Genomic DNA, 13,825 nt, shown 5'->3' with positions numbered 1-13,825 from the left:
AGGGAGTCCAGTGTCCATTTACAGAGTGTCGTACTTAAGCCCAAAGTGTTAGTGAGGGTCCAGGTTAGCTGGGATGATGTTCTTTATGTGCTGTAGAACCAGTTTCTTTTGGTACAAGGAAAGTGGTGGCTGTCTGGAAACAGGTGGGAACCCTCCCCACAGTGAGATGTTGAAAATGTCAGTAATAACATCAACTAGCTGATTGGCACAGGGTTTTAGTACACGGCCAGATGTGTTACCAGGTCCAGCTGATTTCCTCACATTCACTCTCAGCAGGACTCTTCTCACATCTACTGTGGATACTGATAATAGCTGGTCCTCTGGAGGTGGGGTAGACATTACAGCTTAGTCTTTGTTAAGGTGATCAAAGCAAGCAAAAAAAAGTGTTAAGTTTGTGTGGTAATGTGATGACGGTGCTCCTGTCCTGATTTCAGTCTCACTCTGGCAGTGATGTATGCTTTTTTATCACCTAACCGAAAGGCAGCCTTTTTGGCTCTGTAAAGAGCCCTCAACTCTCTTTTCATTCAGGCTTTCTGGTAGTAGTTCTGGACAGTTCAGCTTGAAGCTACAATGGATTCCAATGACAACCCAGAGTCATTGGAAAAATTGTATAATAATATTCACATAAACCAGTCATGCAGCAAAATCCACTTCTCTGCTTTTGACTAGTCATATAAATTGCTAAATGTGCCACTTCCAGTAGAGCTACAAGGAGGGAATTGCCCAACACAAAAAATAGTGCATGTAGCTATGGTGTAGGAGCCAGCTTATAGGCCATAAGTTTCTCTCCTGTTGACAGGTACTTGTATCATACACATTGTTATGGTCATGTCTATTTTTCCCCCCCAGAAATGTTAATGATGTGTTGATAGAGTATATGTATTTACATTTTGATTAGGCTGATTTTCTAACTATGTGTTGGTTCATTTTTTTATTTTTGTTTTTAGTTGAGCTTTGGTGCCATTCAGAAAATTCATTTACTACAGAACTGGTTTCTAAGGCCAAACCTATACCTGTTTCCAGTGTAACCCAGCGGCTGATCTGGATGTTTGAAACAATCAACATGCTTAGAAAAACTCTTCTTGCTACCCAGTCTGACAGATACAGTAGGCACCATGGTACTGAAATCAGAGTTTCAGATCTCCAGTGATTGACTGAGCACATTATCATAAAGCCTAATTTACAATATGCATTGATAAAAGCTTGTAAGGTGAGTTGAGGCAGAGATAATAATTGTTTAGCAACCAAACTGCTGTATTTTTAAACTATAGCAGTCACTGGCGTGGCATTTTACTAAACATTAGGGGACTTTAAAGTTGATTTCATGGAGAAACTTGCAATTGCATGTCTTTTCAGGCGATTCTGATAATGATGAGGATTGTTGTACAAATGAGCAGGAAATTGAGTTTTCTCTGAAGTGATCTCTGCACCCTCCAGATAAGGCCCTGTTGAGGTGTTACAATAACAAGTGCAAGGATTTGTAATATTGACTGACTGAAAGAGCAAAATCCACAGTACAATACACTGTGTTATGTTGAGTGCTCGTGTGACGGTTCAGTGGTGAGATCTATATTAAAAAGGCTAAGCTTGTCAAATAGGTATCGTACCATTGTTAAATAGTCATTTTACCAAGTTTTCAACTTGTAGTATTTCTTTTCAAATACAGCAATCGTGGGATATTGAATTTGATTTCATATTTCAGGGATAATTTTTTTTTTTTTTTTTACGTCATTAAAATTTATGGAAGACCACATACTGGCGGACACAAAAAATTCACCCTAACTTGGCTGATTTTCTAAATTGTAGTTGTTGTTCTTTATAGACATTCGGGTACGGTGTGGTAAAAACTCCAAAATCCAGGCTGCCCCAGTATTGACTATGTAGGAGATTGTTGTGTGATCCTTTTCACTGGTTTAAAAGTTAAGACTTAATGCTCTTGTCTCAGCATCATGTAGGCAGAAATGTGCTTTAAGTGTCTCTCAAAGATTAGGCATGGTGTGTCTATGTGTCAGTGCAGTACATTTGGGTGTTATCCTCTTATGGTTTTATTCTTTTAAGAGCAAGGCCTCCTGCACAACTAATTTCTAGCAACAGAAGCATGTGTCTTTCTTGTGTTTGAACAAATGGCACAGTTTAGGTTTTATGTCAGATGTGTGCAGAGAAATGTTCTCTAAAACCTTCACAGACCTTTGCTATGGTTGTATGTGTTATAAAACTTTAGATTGAGTTAGCACCCTTTTAAGATCAACAGAAAGTGGTGTTTAGAGCTCATATCTATTGTGACAATCATAGTTCTGTTTATCATCATTGTTCTATGCACACAAATCACACCATGCCATGGAGAAAAATACACATCAAACCAGACATCTATTTACCCAGAAAGGCAACAGATCATTTACCGACTGGGTGGTCATTGCGGTAAAGTGCCTCTGTTTTTCTCTCCATTCCTTCCCACGCTCGCTGCCTCTATTGACCACTGTTTGAGAGAACGTGTCTGTGGCTCAAATGCTGTCATAAGAATCTGGGCAGGTTTTGGCAACCTCTGTGCATCAGTGGGGGAGGGAATTGATTTTGGATATCAAATTGGGTCATTCTTGTCATGGGCTGTCATCAATATATAATTTAAAATCATGGCTTGAAGCGAGCATTGCAAGGCTGCTCTGAGTTTTACTAGGCCCGGGGGAGTAGGATCCCCTGTGCCCCTTCCAGTTAATGCAAGCCACTATGTGTGAAGATTCCACCATCACTTGTGATTTATACCCCCCAGAGGAGCAAAAACATAGCGCTACATAGGCATTCACTGCCTGTTTTGCAACATTTATGTGGCACTCTTATGTTTTTGCTGGGTCTGCCAACACCATGCTTATCTGTATCTGCCATGAAAACTATCTCCCAGGTATTTGTTCATGCCATGCTTGTTTCTTTTTCTTGCCAATACATGAACATTATGCACTGATGAATTTCAAAGTAATCACAGCTATTTTGTTGTTAACTAGTGTCATGCTGTCTCTCTCAAGTGTTTACAGTGATGTGGCACAGTGTTCTCGGGGAGGTTAGTAAGACTGAGGCAAAGAGTCAGTGTAACCAAATCTTTTGATACTGCACCTGTTTTGCTTACCTTGGTTTATTTTGGAATGTAGGATGAAAACATGTGCTGTTGTTTAGTTAGTATACACTAGCCAAACCCATCTTCACATCAGAAACTACTTTCTTTGTGTAGCACCATATTGTGTTTGTTTGCCTTTATGATGTAAATCATGATGATCTCCTCAGGGTTTATAGGATGACTTTAATTTAGAAGCCAGCCCCTTATTTCCAAAATAAATATACCAGGTCCTGACTATGACCTTTCTCTTACAAGTTGATGATTTGCATTTTCCACCTTCTTTTTTCCATCCCTGTGATATGGAGTCACACTGTGTGATCCATATTCAAATATTATTTAAATCAGGTGCACTGCATTTGCATGTGAAATTGACGATTTGAAGCCAGGTCGCCTGCATACTGATCAGAGGGACAACCTTCATTGGAGTGAGGGTTGATATTGCAAATACATGGGACAGAGTATTAATAATGGTCATGAGCGGAGTGTTCTATATTGCACACCACCCGAAAAGATTGTTTTTTCCTCCCATGTAATGAGTCTGATATCACTCTCAACCCTTTTGCTTTCAGCTCAGGAAATGATTATACTCTCTTCAAATAGAGACAAAATTACCCACAAGATGGCGACTTGTTCACACACCAAAAATAAATAAATAAAATAAATAATAATAATATTTGCAGGCAGTGGGGAAAAAAATGAAACATAAACAAATAATGCTGTTTTACCGAGAATTATGTCATCTATCCATTGTGCTCTGCAAGCTATGCAGCACTGTTGTGAATTTGGAATGATAGATTTACTCAAAAAGAGAAATGGGAAAACTGAAACTACAGGCATATGATTGTTTAATACGGTTAGTAGTTTGTTCTTGGGAAAACAAAGTCCATTGTTAATTGTCTATTTTAATAATTGTCACTACGGAACAATTTTAGTTTTAGTAGAGTCAGTGTATTTAGTGCTGTTACTGTATGTTAGAGGGCACTAGTGTAACTAGCAAATAAATTTTTTGCAGTGTTGCTGGGGTTTTAAACTCCCTACTATGGTAATACAGTTTAAATCTTCAACAGAAACAAGTTAGTGGAAGCTGGCTAATGTTAGCTTAAGTATTGTCCCCAGTGTTGTAAAGCAAGTACTTTGCACTTTCAATATACTATCAAGTTTAGCTTTTTGCTGTGTTAATGAATTGGGTGTTATGGGGTGGTGATGGTGATCCAATGTTGTGTCCCTGAGCAAGACACTTACAGCCCTCACTGCTCCAGAGGCGTGCGACTGACACTCTGACATATAGCAATTGTAAGTCGCTTTGGATAAAAGTGTCAGCTACATGAATAGATGTAATTGCTGCCTCAAAATTTAAATGGTACAATTGAAAGATAGGGGAACAACTTGCTAGCTTGTTATCACCAGAATGGAACCTGTCAATTCATTTTCAATTTCCAAAGGGCTTCGGTGCAGACCGAAATGCCTCTGGATGCTACTGGATAGACCTACAACCAATAAGAGCAACAAAGCGTGTGATGTGGAATAGCTGGAATTTTAAATTTACGAATTACTGTCTGAAGTACAGCGAACACATCTTTCTTATCAACAAACATTTTAGGTGCAGTTGTTCTTCTTTTAGAGAAAATATACCACCCAATTTGTTTAATACTGACATGATAGCAGATTCAACAGAAACTGTTCCACATCTTGCCATCTTGGTTGTTTACGGAAATGCCTTAACGCCTAATATGGTTGCTATCCTCTGTACAATGATTGTATCAAACTTGCCCTATATTCGATAAACTGTTGGAATTGGCCCAACTGGTTCCAGGGTGGGTGGAAATCTTTATGAATGGGAGGTGGACCAGAGCAAATTAAACATGAGGTCGCATATTTGTCTGGTTCCCTGGTTTTGAATGCGTTTGTATCCATTTAATAACCTAACCTCAACATGCAAGTCGAAGGCTTAATTTGAATTTAATTTGGCCATCTTAAAGCCATCCTAACATGCTACTGTTCATTTGTGTTTATTCATTCATTCATATTTCAATTTAATTATACATGTTAAAGTTGATAATGGTTATGTTCCACTACTGTGACCATGACGGAAATGTTGTGCCAAGACAAATATGAATGCCTGTTTGATGGTCAACCACAATTCAGGTCTCTTGGTGTCCCTAGTTTTTCTCTCCTTTGCCTTGACATGACATACCAGCTGAGACCTGCTCCTTACAGAGAGGTCTGTTTTTATTCCACCGACTGAAGCAGAGGTAAGGAGGGACAGAATCGATTGTTGCGGGCCAAATTGAACCTGTGTCGAGCTGCAGGCAACCACGAGATAAAGCCTCTGACGCTGTCTGCTGTGTTTATCATCAGGTGGCCTTTTCTGTGTGTGCTATGCTGCGATTTTGATGTGTTAAGTCATAATAGGATAGCCACCATTATTTGGAGGGGCTGCCAATAAAATCGCAGACAGAGGGGATTATGTTTCATGTCAGCCCATTATTGTTTCCAGCTACCCGTGTACACTTTTTATTTTTTTTATTTTTTTTTTCACCTCGAGAGGCCTTTGCCTCAAATTTGCTGCTTTCTATCATGCTTTGCCTTGGTCCATTTTTTGTTCCTAGTCAAGAGGCAAATATTTTAATGTGATAGTCTTTAAATTGTTTACAGTTTATTCCATTGTGGGCCTCTACTCATCCACAGAAGTCTCCCTGTCAATATGCCGACCATGACTTCATACAGTGTATTTCATCTGCCTTGACCTTGAATATTACCCATGCTTGTGGTCTAGCGTTGAGAATCTATGTTCCAGGATAGCCTGTCTTAACAAGACCTCAGGTTATGAGCCACCACATACTCAGTGAAGTGTGCCATCTCTGTTACACCAGTCGTTGTCTGGGATGACCAGCTAAATACTGCCCACCTGTCCCCAGAGAAGGGGGGCAATAGTGTCATAGCTAATCAGGCTGGCCATTAGCAGGAAATGGCAATGACTCTAGTAATTTTATGGGCACATTTAAAGCTTCCTTTTTTGAGGAAGACAATGATAATCCCCTCTCTTTTCGCCCTTGGGCTATGTTTCTGAGCTGACTTAATCAAGTGCAGAAAAGAATCACACCAGCGCTTCCCAAGCATGCAGCATAAATCTACAGAATATGTTTAGATGCTGGACCACTGTACTCATATACACCTCCACCACTTGGTTTAAGTGAAAAAGGGTACCTGAAGATAAACCTCCCCCTGTTCTTTCAGAAATGCTTAGAGGAGAATATTCCCTTCTGAGAGTCACTACTTACTTAGAGTCACAATTTGACTGTGTGGATAAGAAGCTAGTTGGACATTACCACATGTCCCCAGCCAGGCCCATTGTCATCTGTCAGGTTTTATGGCTTCCTCTTGTTCCACTTTACCTTCTGTTGAGTGTTGAGCACCTGCAGTTAACAATGACTCAAAAAGCCACGCACACGTATTCATGACCACAACTGAGAGAGCCCTCAAGGCGTTACAGTGTAACAGTGTAATTTTCCTTTCTGTCCATGTTTTTCTTAAATGTTGGTTAAAAATATTGGTTCACATGCTTCTACTTCAGGTTTGCCTACTAACCATGACTTTAAGATTTTTTTTTTTTTTTTTTTCATTCTGTCTTTCTTTTTTCTTTCTTTTGTTTTTGGTTACAGTCCTGAACAGAGACTCTTTTCATCATCAACCTGCAAGGGGCACATAGATAGTGGTCACCTCCAACCGGTCAAGGCAGATGGCCGCCCATCCTGAGCCATGGTTCTACTCGAGGTTTCTGCCTCTTAAAAGGAAGTTTTTCCTTGCCTCTGTCGCCTAGTGCTTGCTCTTGGTGGAAATTGTTGGGTTTCTGTAAATAATTCTCTTCATGCAGAGCAAGGGCCAGAGCAAGTAGGCCTAATCTACCTTGTGGTAACATTTTTACATTCAGTAAAATTAGGTAGCCTACTTGCAGCACATCACCTCCACGGATATTATGTATCATAGCAACCAAAGCATCTCATCTGAAAACAATACTGTGCCTCCAAAGCACTCCAAAGCGTTTTCAGAAGAGCAGTTGGCGTTTTCAGCTGGTAAAAAAGCTTGAGTGGACACAAGCCCTTAAAACTAATAATAATAATGTTATGAATGCATTTGCAAAAACAGATAAAAGTCAAAAAAACAAAACGTGATTACTCATTTATTAAAACTTTGATATATTATCCTGTTTGATGTGATGCAACACACACAAAAACAACCATGATTTTGGATAATAAACACAAACGGAGATATCTGTTTTTACTAATGAATGCTCTAAATATGTTGTAGCCTACAGTTTAATTGGGAATCATATTTAATTTGATCTGTTATTAATACTTGCATACTATGAAATTTATTCTCATAAATAAGGTGAACAGTAGGACGAATTACATTTAAATTGATGTTGTATTTGATGCCTCAATCAAGCAGACTCGAGTGCATAGTTTCATATATTGTTACATCATCCATTGCCTTATGTACAGGCATTTAAGCCAAACGCCATATGCCAGTGTGTGGATGTGATGTGTAGCTTGTAAAAACGCAAAGTATGGGAAAAATATAACACTATTACTAGTAGTAGATTAGTAAGTAGATCTTTCAGTAAACAGCTTATGTCATATAAAACAAGTTACCTCGTTAATTGAGTGTCTGTGCCTGGGTCATCCAGTGCATCTTGCACATCTGTGTTTCCCCTACATCTCCATCACTACTCAGGAGGGATTCACATTCCTGCAAGTTAATCATCAAGGAGGTCAAGCTCTGGTGTCTCCTTTCCTTCGGTGCACAAACATTCTGTCTGTGTGCACGTTTTGCCCACCAAACATTTTCTCTCTTGCTTCAACCTCCCAACAAGAACTTCAATGTCACACTGGGTGCAATTTCTCTCTTTTTTTTTAGCATTTCTGTCAATCCTTACCATCATGGAGTCAGCATTTATTAATATTAATCAGGGGCATTTCACTGACTATTTATGGGACACTATGGGTGTTAAAAAGATGAGACAAGATCCTCATTCACCTGTGCTAACTTTCAAGTTGATTGTGATTTATAAAGGGAAAAATCGGCGTGGGGCGTGGATGCACACTGTGAAAAAAAAACCTTTTTGTGCGTAATCACTTTCTGTGTTTCGTCCGTACACAGCCTTTTAAAGTCAATCCTAGCACAGTTATATAAGTGAGTCCCTAGGTAATCCAATTACTGCCCAAACTGTATAGAGTTCACACATATATGTTAACCAGGATTTCAACTCTGACTCTACTATCTACTATCCAAATCAGAAAAAAAAATGTCAATAAGGTATATAAGGGATTTAAGGTACTGAATTTATTTCATGATAGTGATTCCTCCACAGAATATGTTTTACAAACATATCCCTGATACTTTGGAGGTTAAAATTTCATTTTCTTGGTGACCTATATTCATGGAGTAGTACTGTACATTCAGGGCAATGACAGCTTTCAGCAAAGCCTAAAGCTGTTGGTTATTACAATAGGCTGATTGGCTGCAAGCTACAAACCCCCCTAAGTAATCGCTAAATGGGAACACACAATGGAGCTGCCTTGGGCTACAAGATAACAGCACAAACACCCCAGTACTGTATGCCTTTTGCAGTTCTAGATGCGTAATGTTTTTGCCAGCCCTATGGCACCTAGCACCATCAGAGGCCTTCTCTATGTCCACCGTGAGCTGAGTTTCCTGACATTTTCTCATTTTTCTTTTTAAACCATTTCTTGTAATGGGAGAAACAATAAATTTTTATATTTTTTAAAGTTTTATTTTTAATTTTTTTATCTTTCAATACATAGTTTTGTAGTGTGAGGCAGGCTGAGATAACATTATCACAACATGTGCCATTCGGTATTTGTGTGAACGGGAACTGCAGGGATTATTTTGCCAATAGTGAAACTTTTGGGTGAAAGAGCTCCCATGTTTTTTCAGGAACTGCATGACTGGATATGGACAGCTGTAACCTTTTACAACTTTTAATTATCTGTCATGCATACTGAGGATTGTATATTCACCTAAACTACACAATGTTAATCACTGAATGAATCTGAGCGAAGCATGTACACAGTTTCTATATGAAGTCCTTGCTAGTTCAGTGGCTGTGCAGGTTTCTATTTGCATTATCTGGTTTGGACACAAAGCAAATAACAAATAGGGTTTTTACTGTCTCAAGATGAGGCGGAGGTGGTACCATCAATCATGTACACATGTTAACATTTGTACTGTGCCTTCAGCTGGCTCAACAAACCCTTTTTTTGAGTTTGTATAAATATATGATTGAAGAAAAAGACAATTATCAGGTAAAAATATAAAGGTGCCCTTTTCAACATTAAATCAAATACAAAATAAATGCTAATGTGATCATTTACATAATTAGCAAACAGTAAGTAGTTTAAAATCAAATCAAATATAATATCAGATATTGTTTTTATTTATAATTCGCATTCTTTGAGTGTAGTTGATGTAAATTAAATGTTCATCTGAAAGTTTCTGTAGTGGTCCCAGTAATATTTGTTCTTACTGAAGCATGTCACATGACATGGTCAAGCTCTGTGTGAAGCTGAGAACATGATCACTGATACTGATATACTGAATATCTTGTAAAACAGTTTCATTCTCCTGGAAAAATATTTTCACAAATGTAGATCTTCCTACTGTTTTTGAAGCATTTCAAAATAATTATTAAGTATATGTATTATAAGTAATCCCTGCTTACACTTTTACACAACATTTTTATTCGACATCCTATTATTTTTAGAATTAATTTTGTTTAATTTACTTCCCAATTTAAATTATTTGCTTTAACAGTATATGTGACAGTCATGTTCTCAGGTGTAGGTAATGCAATGAATTAATATCATATTTTAAACATGTCTTTTGACCTTTTAAACTAAACAGCCACTTTAATTCCTTACAACTTAGCAAACACATCGGCTTTCTTCACTGTACAGCACAACATTCAGTCATGGAATTTTTAAACAACTTCTGGCATTATAAAACTATATTAAAACATTGAACAGGTACAAACTCTCTTCTTTAGTGATTATTTTTTCCTATGTGCAAAGACGTTACAAGTGGAAACAATGTTGAGCATTTTAAAGGTGCAGCAGGCCCCAATGCTGCAGCCCAGCCAAACTTACAGCTCTGTCCTTCCTCTCTGGAAGTTTGCAGCGTCTGTTCTGGTATACTGTGCTAATTACGATATGCCGTCACCACATCAGCAAAAAACCCTGGTATAAAGGTTGAAATGTGTTTTATATTTGTCACTAGTCCCATATATGTGCAATATTATCCTGTATAAGAATGTACTACACTGTGTGTTTGGCCTCTTGCAACTGGTGTACATAGCCTCTCTTCACTTATGATAGGCAGTATACCAATTCTGAAAAAAACTACACTAATGGTAAACAATGTAAGAATGCAATCCATTGTTAAAGGGTTTTTAGTGTCACTTAATCTTTGTTTGTTTTTTTGTTTGTTTATCATTTTGATGTACAATATGTCTATGGCCGTAGTCTTTTGAGGAAGTAATGATCCCACCTCTCTCTGCAGAGACAGCCAGACCAACTCATAGAAGTGGCTAGCCTAGCACATGATCCCTCTCCAGCTCCCCACCCACAACCCTACCTTTCAATTTAGTGGAATCATAAGGGTGATCTGATCAGGATATTTGATCACTGATCTCTGAAAGCAGTATTGACCAATACCGATCACAGGGTCAATTTAAAGTAGTATATTTCTAGTAGGTTATTTCTTATTTCACCATTTTCATTCTACTTAATTCTCCACCTTATTTTAGCATTTGCTCACAAACTACTTGGGGCACAGAGGAGAGGGCCAGACTGTAACTGATGAAAGATTACATCAAATGGTATTAAATAATTGTAGAACAGAGTGTTAGTAGTATTTAGTACACTGTGCATATATCAACGAGTACATGCTTCTGTTTTCATTCAGTATTTATGTTTAAAATTGCTGCACTGGAGACACAGGAGTGGCACACACACACAACACACACACACACACACAAACACTCTGCCTTCACAGTTCAACTCACCCAGCACATCTTCACCACCTGCACATATGGATTGTGTAAATTAGCAGTCTGGAAATAAAGTTAATGACAGCTCTTACAATGGCTATACTCCATATCCTCATTATCAATCTTAATGCAGGCCAAGCATAACAAAACCAACATACAAAAAAATGTGTTCACCTGTCAGACTTCCATCTTCAAGTGATATCCCAAGGTGTGGGATACCACTGATTGGCACTATCATTTTGGCACAGTGTGAAGTAATCTGTATGATTGCAGTAAACATAAATACTGCATGACACTTGTGCGTAATGATGTATGATGGATGTGCTGGCAATGCAGAGGACAATGCGGAAGGAATGATTTAATTCAGTTAAATTTTATTTATATAGTACCAGCTCATAACATAGCTGGTCTAGACCGAGATAGGAGGAAAGAGAGAGACCGAGAGAAGGAGGAGCCCAACACATAAACATATTTTCCCAACAAATTGAAAACAAACAAACAAACAAACAAACAATATATATATATATATATATATATATATATATATATATATATACGTTATATTAAGCTACTCTGTATGTATGGGGAGGCATGGGGGGAGGTATAAAAACAAGAAAATCAGTCAGTTAATTCATCTCGCAGCTCGAAAGTCTCATTACTCTGCTGATGAGTTTAAGGATTGCCTGAGGTGGAAAGGGGCTACATTTATGGCTCAGCAATCGTGCGTACCGAGTCTCCTCGTCTCATGTGGATGGAAAACAAAAGACATGCCGGCACTCCAGCCAAATTAATACTGAACACATCCCTGCATAAATACTTCATGATCGTACACTTATTTAAACATATGTTTCTAAAGAGATGTTATGTCCTATGAAGTCTTTATATGGTGGCTGCTAAATGAAGACAGATGTGGTTGGTGGGAGAATTGATCTGACCTTTCTCGTCCTGTAAGGGATATGAATCTCTCCGCATCTACTTTATTAGTGTGATATAGGGACATACAAAATCCTAATTTAGGCTGTTACATGTAGGTCACAGCACAGCTACAAGCAGAAGTGGAACAAGTATATGTAACCTATATGCCTGCTCTATGACATTTATGGCATCTATTTTAGCATACAGTTTAAACATATATACCATAAGCCCCCCTTTTTATATACAAAATTTGTAACTTCTACAAAAAACTAAATTTAAAGAAAAAGAGACATTTGTACCTAGTAACCTAACAATCACAAAATACATTTTTAGAGTTGATAAATGAGTTGAAAATGAGTTAGAGGAATTGATACCGAAATTGTGCACATTAAATATTCAGATCTTGTTAAATGTGTGTCCAAGATTTAGATAGCACTCAAACAACAAAGCGTGTAAATTGAGATTGCATAACAGGGTCACAGGTTTACTTGTGTTGATTGGTGTGGAGGCTGCTAGATAATGTCTGTATACTAAGTACAAATGTTTTACGGGATTGTTATGCAGCGAGTTACCACAGAGACTTAAAAAAAAAGAAAATTAGTCAGAATTTGATGTTTCACACTAACAATGTCACACAATCTGGTTGCAGGTGTTGCATTCTCACACACCCTGTGTCAGAAGGTTTATGCTCATAAATGCACCTGACTTGTCAGAAATAACATAACAGTGGTAAAACTGACACAGACTCCCAGTGTAAATGAATGAATGAGCAGAAAAAAATAGTTTGTGGTATTTAAAAGAGAAAATATTCAGTATACATTCATTATTTCTTTCAGTCGCAAAACAGAGTTATGGTTGTTGTAGGGTCATTGTGTTTATTATCCAATACTCTTGTCAGTTAGCTGCCTTGAAGGCACATGTATGAATAGGCTTATGTTAGGATGATGGTTCTAACAAGCAGCCTTTGCTGCATTTATGTTTAGGAATCTGCCTTTAACTGAATAATTCAAAATGTATTCCTCCTGCCACTGCCAAATACCTTGTACCCAATTCCACATCTTCCAGTCAGTGAGCCTATTTAATGCATTCAGTTACATTCCCATCTCCTGCCCGCTTCTGTTGTTAGGGAACCACCATAACCAGTCATCTGCGCTGGAAGATAAAACCAATATGTTGAGGGTATGTGACCTACCATCTGACAGATGCCTCTTCAGTATGACTGCTCAGCTTAAAGCCAATCAAGAAGAGCCTGGCTGTCTTTTCTCCTCCAGTGAATACATAATTTCCATCTAAATCTCATCAATAATCAGGGATGGCAATGGCAGCAATTGGTATGATTGCCAGAGTTCACAGAGCAATACTTGGAAAATGTAAAAGATTACTGTCTCCGTGGATGGATGGTGTAAATCAAACAGAGTGATTAAGGGCCGGCATTCCTCATTGTTGAATCCCCGGGCTGCTGGGTAGTATGGTCGCTTGGGGCTCATGACGTGAGGTGTACTTTCGGCAGAATGGACAGGAATTCTAATTTTCCTTTAGATGTTAGCAAGGGCTAAACGTGCATTTAAAAAAGTGTCTGCTCTTTGAAGTCCCCTTATGTTGGTTTTTAAAATATTGTCATACAGGCGTCTTTGCTTTTAGTGTTGGCATACATTTAGAGGAATAGTTTGACATTTTGCCAAACATGCATGTTCACTTTTCACAGTTAGATGATAATAATAATAATAATAATAATA

General features: G+C 38.2%; 1 protein-coding gene across 7 annotated transcripts in view; it reads left to right on the top strand.

Annotated features, from left to right (window-relative positions):
* Positions 1-13,825, top strand: part of diaph2 (diaphanous-related formin 2) — a 470,900-nt gene that overhangs the window by 282,256 nt on the left and 174,819 nt on the right. The window lies entirely within an intron of this gene.

Source organism: Micropterus dolomieu, linkage group LG19, assembly GCF_021292245.1.
Source record: "Micropterus dolomieu isolate WLL.071019.BEF.003 ecotype Adirondacks linkage group LG19, ASM2129224v1, whole genome shotgun sequence".
Lineage (NCBI taxonomy): Eukaryota > Metazoa > Chordata > Actinopteri > Centrarchiformes > Centrarchidae > Micropterus > Micropterus dolomieu.
The sequence above is the reverse complement of the archived record's forward strand: the minus strand, read 5'-3'. Positions and strand labels throughout refer to the sequence as shown.